Source organism: Prionailurus viverrinus, chromosome A1, assembly GCF_022837055.1.
Source record: "Prionailurus viverrinus isolate Anna chromosome A1, UM_Priviv_1.0, whole genome shotgun sequence".
NCBI lineage: Eukaryota > Metazoa > Chordata > Mammalia > Carnivora > Felidae > Prionailurus > Prionailurus viverrinus.
In genome coordinates, this window is record NC_062561.1 from 223,450,787 (window position 1) to 223,457,046 (window position 6,260).

Here is a 6,260-nt window from a genome sequence, read left to right on the forward strand (position 1 = left end):
TATTCTACTAACAAAAGTAATGACATTAACACAATATATTAGTCTGCCCAGGCTGCCATAACAAAATACCACAGACTGGGTGGCTTCAACAACAGAAAATCCTTTTTTTCACAGTTCTGGAGGCAACGAGTCCAGTCAGGTTAGTTCTTGGTGGAGGCAAGTTTCCTCATTTATTGTTCTAGTTCTAGCCTTACATGGCCTTTCCTCAACACCTGTATGGACAGGACAGTGGGGGTGTGGGAAGAGCCAGTTTTTGGTATGCCATTTTCTATAGAGACTAATCCATCAGATCAGGGCCCCATCTTTAATTTTTTTTAACGTTTATTTATTCTTGAGAGAGAGAGAGAGCAGGGGAGAGGCAGAGAGAGAGGGAGACAGAATCCCAAGCACGCTCCAGGCTCTGAGCTGTAAGCACAGAGCCTGATGCAGGGCTTGAACTCATGAGCAGTGAGATCATGATATGAGCAAAGTGGGAAACTTAACCCACTGAGTTACCCAGGTGTCCCCAGTGCCCTACTTGAAGATCTAAGTAGCTAACTGGGGTTAGGTCGTCAACATATGAATAGGGGGGTAGGCCCAATCAGTCCTTAATAGACTACTACTAAAATTAAATTTATAACACCATTAAAAATATCAATTTAAAACTAATATTAAATATTAAGACTTTCAACAATGGCTGTATATATGAAAATCAAAACCCAAAGTTTCTTCCAATCTGTTCTATGATATTCCTTTACAGTTTAATTTACTGATTGGTAGCCTAACAAATCATTTCTTCCTACAGATTTGGGACATGATACGATACTTTTATTTTGCAAATCCACCTAGTAGACATGCACATACACAGATAGATATAAGGATACATAATATAAAATCTTAGATATATTAGTTATATACATTAGATACCAAATATGTAATTTCTGTGTCTCTATATATCATTACCAGAATAATAAACTGATTAGGCTCTAACTTTCAGATAACATTGGGAGAGGTAGAAATTAAATTATCTTTCCATGTTTACCAAGTAAAGCCTTATAAATTGACATTCATAATCAGAATTATTTCTGCATGTTTCTTGTTACCTGAACTCTGTGATAGATTATTACTAACTGAATGTGATGGCCATCATCTGAGCTCTACATAATTTATCATCGCCTAAAAATTCAAGGGCATAAGAGAGGAAGGTGCTGAGAATACGAAAATCAGGCGTGTGCTTATCTGGCATGGGTCTCATTTTACGACCACAGGAAACATTTTATAAAACCAGAAGTATATAGCATTTTGTCAATAAAAATTTATAAAATAGACAAATAAAAACATTAAGGGACTTAGAAGAGTATCTCAAGGAATATATTGAATTCTAACCACTAGTTTAAGAAACTATGAAACTAGAAAAAAGTACAGAGATTGATAATGAATGTATTGTAGCTACAAATTTTATTTTAATTCCCATGTAATGTATTAGAATAACAGCAGCTGAGGAGTTAAGGAAACAATCATGATTAATCGCAACAATTTATTCAGGAAGTCATAAATTTCATAGATAACTTCGTATTTCATAATTTTACATTTCCACTGAGATTATTTGTGATAATTATAAAATCACATGCTATATATATAGATCTTGATATATTTTATGAAGTGGTAATAATGTGATTTACACAGGTGGGAGTATGGACCCCCCAATACATGTAATATCTGAACTATATATCATATACAGAAAGAGAGAATGCAATGGTTAATAAATGCAACTGAGGCTAATTAAATGTGTTCTTCGCACAAAAAAACCTGATTCTCAAACTATCATTTATTCTCTTTAAAATACTGATATATTATTTAGCTGAGAGCATTATATAAATTTTAACACTTTACAAACTAATAATAATATTACATTAACATGTTTTAAATTTTGATTATTATTTGCAAATGCTGATTGTCGTTTTCTCCTTATTCACCATCAAGTTATTAAAACCAAGTCAGCAGGGCGGTGGCTGCCTGCGGCTGGGGGCGGAGTCTCAGGAGCCAGGGTCCCCGGGCAGTGCTGAACGCATAACGTGCAGAACTGCTTAGAGATGTCATAACCATCTTTTCATGGCAATGATCTCTGCATCTCCATTTTCCAGTGGGGAAACTGAGGCCCACTGAGGTCCAGGAAGAGCCAAGATTCACCCCCTGGTCTGTGTGACCACACCTGCCTGCCTGGTGATTTGGGGAAACCAAGCCAGCTGTCAAGCGCATGCCTCTGTGCCCTTGGGGTGCCACCACCAGGGACAGCAGGCCTGATGGGGTTGGTGTTATGGAACCTGGTCTGGATCTCCCAGTGGAAGAACCAAGTGGCACTCAGAGATCTTGGAAGGCAGGAGGTTTATTTTACCCCATTGGGCTCAGAGGAGATCGGTCTCCAGAGGTCTGAGTCCTGAGCATAAGCAGAGGGGACAATTTATTATTTATTATTATTTTAATTAATTAATTAATTAATTAATTATTATTATTTTATTATTATTTATTATTATTTTCTTTATTCTTTATTTATTATCATTTATTTATTTATTTATTATTATTTTATTATTTATTATTATTTATTATTATGATTTTACTTCCGCATTAGTAGTAAATTGGCACCCTCACAAGAGAGGTGGGAAGAAAAACCCAGAAGGGGAGTCTTGGGTCAGGGACTGGGATTCCCCTATCAGTCCTATGGACCATCTTACAACAGATTTTTCCCTCTCAATGGAGCTCACCCACTGCCATCAGGGGAGGCCTGAAGGTCTTTCTGCACTGGGCTGGCCCTTACAGCGGAACCCCAAGGCCACCTTCGACGAGGCCACACTGACCGTAGAGGCGGTCTAAACCCACATCATGCACAACGTTGGCGTCACTCCAAGTTTCTTCAGTCTCTGCTCTGTCAGATGCCCAGACCCAGATCTGGCTGCCCCCAAAACCCATCTTAGAGTTTTCCGAAGACCTGGCAGTGTACTTCCCCTGAGGTTTTATTTCTTGAACCGGCTTGAATCCTTCGGAGCCCGCTGTGTGCGACTGTGGGCCTGCAGAAGCCAAGTCTTGCTCAGAACCGGCAGAGCAGGGGTGCGGCTCCTGAACCCAGCCTCCTCTGAGTGACTCTTTGGGCAGGGAAACCGGGAGTTTGTGAATGACCTCCCTCCTGTGAATGCGTCATTGTATGAGCTGTCCAGCCCAGAGGAGATCCACCATTTTGAGAACCAAAGTTTGGGCGTGGCCTTTCTGCACCGATGCCACCTCACTGTTTGAGACGGGGTCCCCCCTGGAGAAGGTGGCCAAGAAGTTTGCTTTCAAGGACTGCATTCCACGCCCCTCGGCTGCACATCCAGCCGCACCACGTGTCGACACCTCGGTGCCTGTGCAGCATTTCCCACAGGTTTGCGTGCGTCCTCCAGCCAGGCAGTGCTTCCCAGCAGGTCAGGTCATCGAGGTCAGGTCCCTGGCCACACCGCAGCAGGTGGCACCCTGCTTTGGCCCGGAGCGTGTGCCTGCGTGCCACCTGGAGCTTGTAGCCCCGGTAGCAGAGGAGAACCCGTCCACATCCAGGACAGAACCTGGACCTGAGATGGCCACCGGACTCCCCCACTCGTGAGGTTCCAGAGACAGGCTTTGGTGGCATCCACTGGCAGCCAGTACCGGCAAAGGGTCCCAGTGGCAATGGCAGCAACAGGAATCCCCATGCTGGCCCATGGGGGAAGGTCCAGGAGGTGGGTGAGAAGCCAGTGGAAAGGCCTCAGGAAGTGCCAGAGACCTATTTCTGTGACTTCCAGGATGTCACCCACACGGTGCTGAAAGAAAGCCACAGCAGCATCCACTGTCCGGACAAGGGCCTGGAGCTTCCTGGGCCGTGGCCCTGTCCTCGCTGTCACCGGTACACGGCTCTTCCCCCGACAGCCGACTCCAGCCACCACCTGTACTGTGAGGTGGCTGCTCCATGGCTGGAGATGAGCGTCCAGGACACTATCCATGGACCCTTGGTGGAGCCATTCGTGCTGGCCAAGCTGCGGCCCAAGGATGGCCTCTGCTTCATCCACTGGAGCACCATCCGCCTCGACTGCCTCATCCCACGGTGGCCCAGGGTGACCAGGCAGCTGATGCGCAACACTGGCACCTGCGTATGCTCCCCATCGAGCTGGGGCTGGGACGGGTCCTTCCCCAGCTTGCAGGAGCTGCCAGCCGCTCTGCGGGGCTGCTTGTTGTGGGCCGGTGACAACTGTTTCTCCCTACACTGCTGCTGCCGGCCACGGCCAGGAGAAATCTCCAACCTCCTCATTGTTCCGGGGTCTCCGGCCCACACTAAGCCACTCAACCTCAGCCAGCTCAACTTCCAACGGGTCTGCCAGGATGACATCACCCGTCTGTCCCAGTTGGGCCAAGGCACGAGGAACAGTGCGTATGAGAGCATCTTACGAGTGGGGGGGGGCAGAAGCCCCAAGGAGGGCACGGCAGATGGTGGGGATGCCCCCATACCCAGTGGGGGCCATGGGCTGGAGCTTCAAGTGGAGTCAAGGTAGCCCCCACAGCATCGCCTTGGCCTTCTACAAGACAGCCAGCCTCATGAGCCGGGTCTCCCATGTGCACCTGGCCTTTGTGCATGGCATCTGCAGAGGCAGCTATGAGAACACCCAGGGTATGTGGAGTATGGGTCCCTGGACATGTGGCTGGGGTGGGAGTGGGGCCACCTGCCCGTAGCCTGGAAGGAAGCAGTGGCCAGCACCCTCAGATACTTGGGTGGGTGGAGCGGACCCCCTGGATAGCCCCCGAGTGCCTGTCTGGCAGTGCCAACAGTGCAACCACCGCAGCTGACAAACAGGGCTTTGGTGCCACCTGCCTGGAGCTCTGCTTCGATGCGGAGGCCCCTCCAATGGACTGTGGCCCCTCTGAGAAAGAGTGTTTCTACCGGAAGCAGCACTGGCTTCCTCAGCCCTCACACGCAGAGCTGGCCACATTCACCACCCAGTGCCTGACTTAGGGACCGGCTCAGTGGCCCTCCTTCTGCACCATCTTGCAAAGGCTGTGGGCCCAGAGTGAGCCCCAGCCTGTCACCAGGACCCCTGCTTATGCCAGCGCTATGCACTGAAGTTCCTGCACAGTGAGTGAGCATGGGTGCCCGTTTCAAATTCGCTTACAAATGCACAGATGCCTGTGCTGTCCTTAAGGTTTTACTTGGGGAGAGCTATGACCTCTTTGGACAAATTAGGCCCTTGCGATTTATTTATTTATGTATTCATTTATTTTTGCTTTTGTTTTCTCTCTTGATGAAATACCCTTTACCCAATCGAATAAATAAGTAAACAAACAAACAAATAAAGCAAGCTAGGAGTAAAATGTCTAAATGAAGATCACTACATCTAGAGACATGGCACAAATGTGTTAGATAAGAAAGACCTTGAGGGCCACCTGGATGGTGGAGTCGGTTAAGGGTCTGACTCTTGATTTCGGCTCAGGTCATGACCTCATATTTAGTGAGCTTGAGCCCCACATCTGGGCCATGCCGAAGGTGCGGAACCTGTTGGGATTCTCTCTCTCTCTCTCTCTCTCTCTCTCTCTCTCTCTCCCTCTGTGTCCCATGCCTCTCACTACTCTTCTCCCTCGCTCTCTCTTTCTCAAAAAAAAAAAAAAAAAAACCAAAACCTAAAAACAAACTCGCATTTTCACTAAATTTCTAAATTGTATCTAAGCGCTTACATAACAAAATGCCTAGTCAAATTTACATATCTATTGTAATATCTAAACTAAAAAGGAACTCAAAATAAGTAGATACAATACAAACGAAACATGTCATGTAGATATTTATTGGATGTGTCATTTTTTATGCAATGGAAATGTTGTAAAGTAACAGCTTTCCTTTGTTTACCGACATCTACTTGTTTGTAAAAAATTGTTCCTTGTCTTACATACCTTTCTGTCCACCAAGATTCATGTAAACATAAATTTAGGTTACAAGAAATGACAAAAATATTTTACTTGAGTTGCTACTAAGCAAGTGCTGAATATATTTCCTCATACTATTTTTTATGTTACTTTTATATAGATGCACACATGTACATCTGTTCTTGGTGTTGATAATCATGTCAGGTAATCTCACATTCAGAATTACCTATGATTTAAAGAGGAACAACTGTTTTCTTCATACTGTCATATAGCAGTACTTATATAATATTTTTCCAAAATCATGCAATTCCAGAGAGATCGTACGTTGATTTCCCCACCTTGTGCCCGTTTCCTCTTAGAAAATTGCT

General features: G+C 45.6%; 1 pseudogene; it reads left to right on the forward strand.

Annotated features, from left to right (window-relative positions):
- The first annotated feature begins 1,926 nt into the window (after positions 1–1,926).
- On the forward strand, positions 1,927–5,098 carry LOC125164960 (non-receptor tyrosine-protein kinase TYK2-like; annotated as a pseudogene).
- Positions 5,099–6,260: the final 1,162 nt, after the last annotated feature.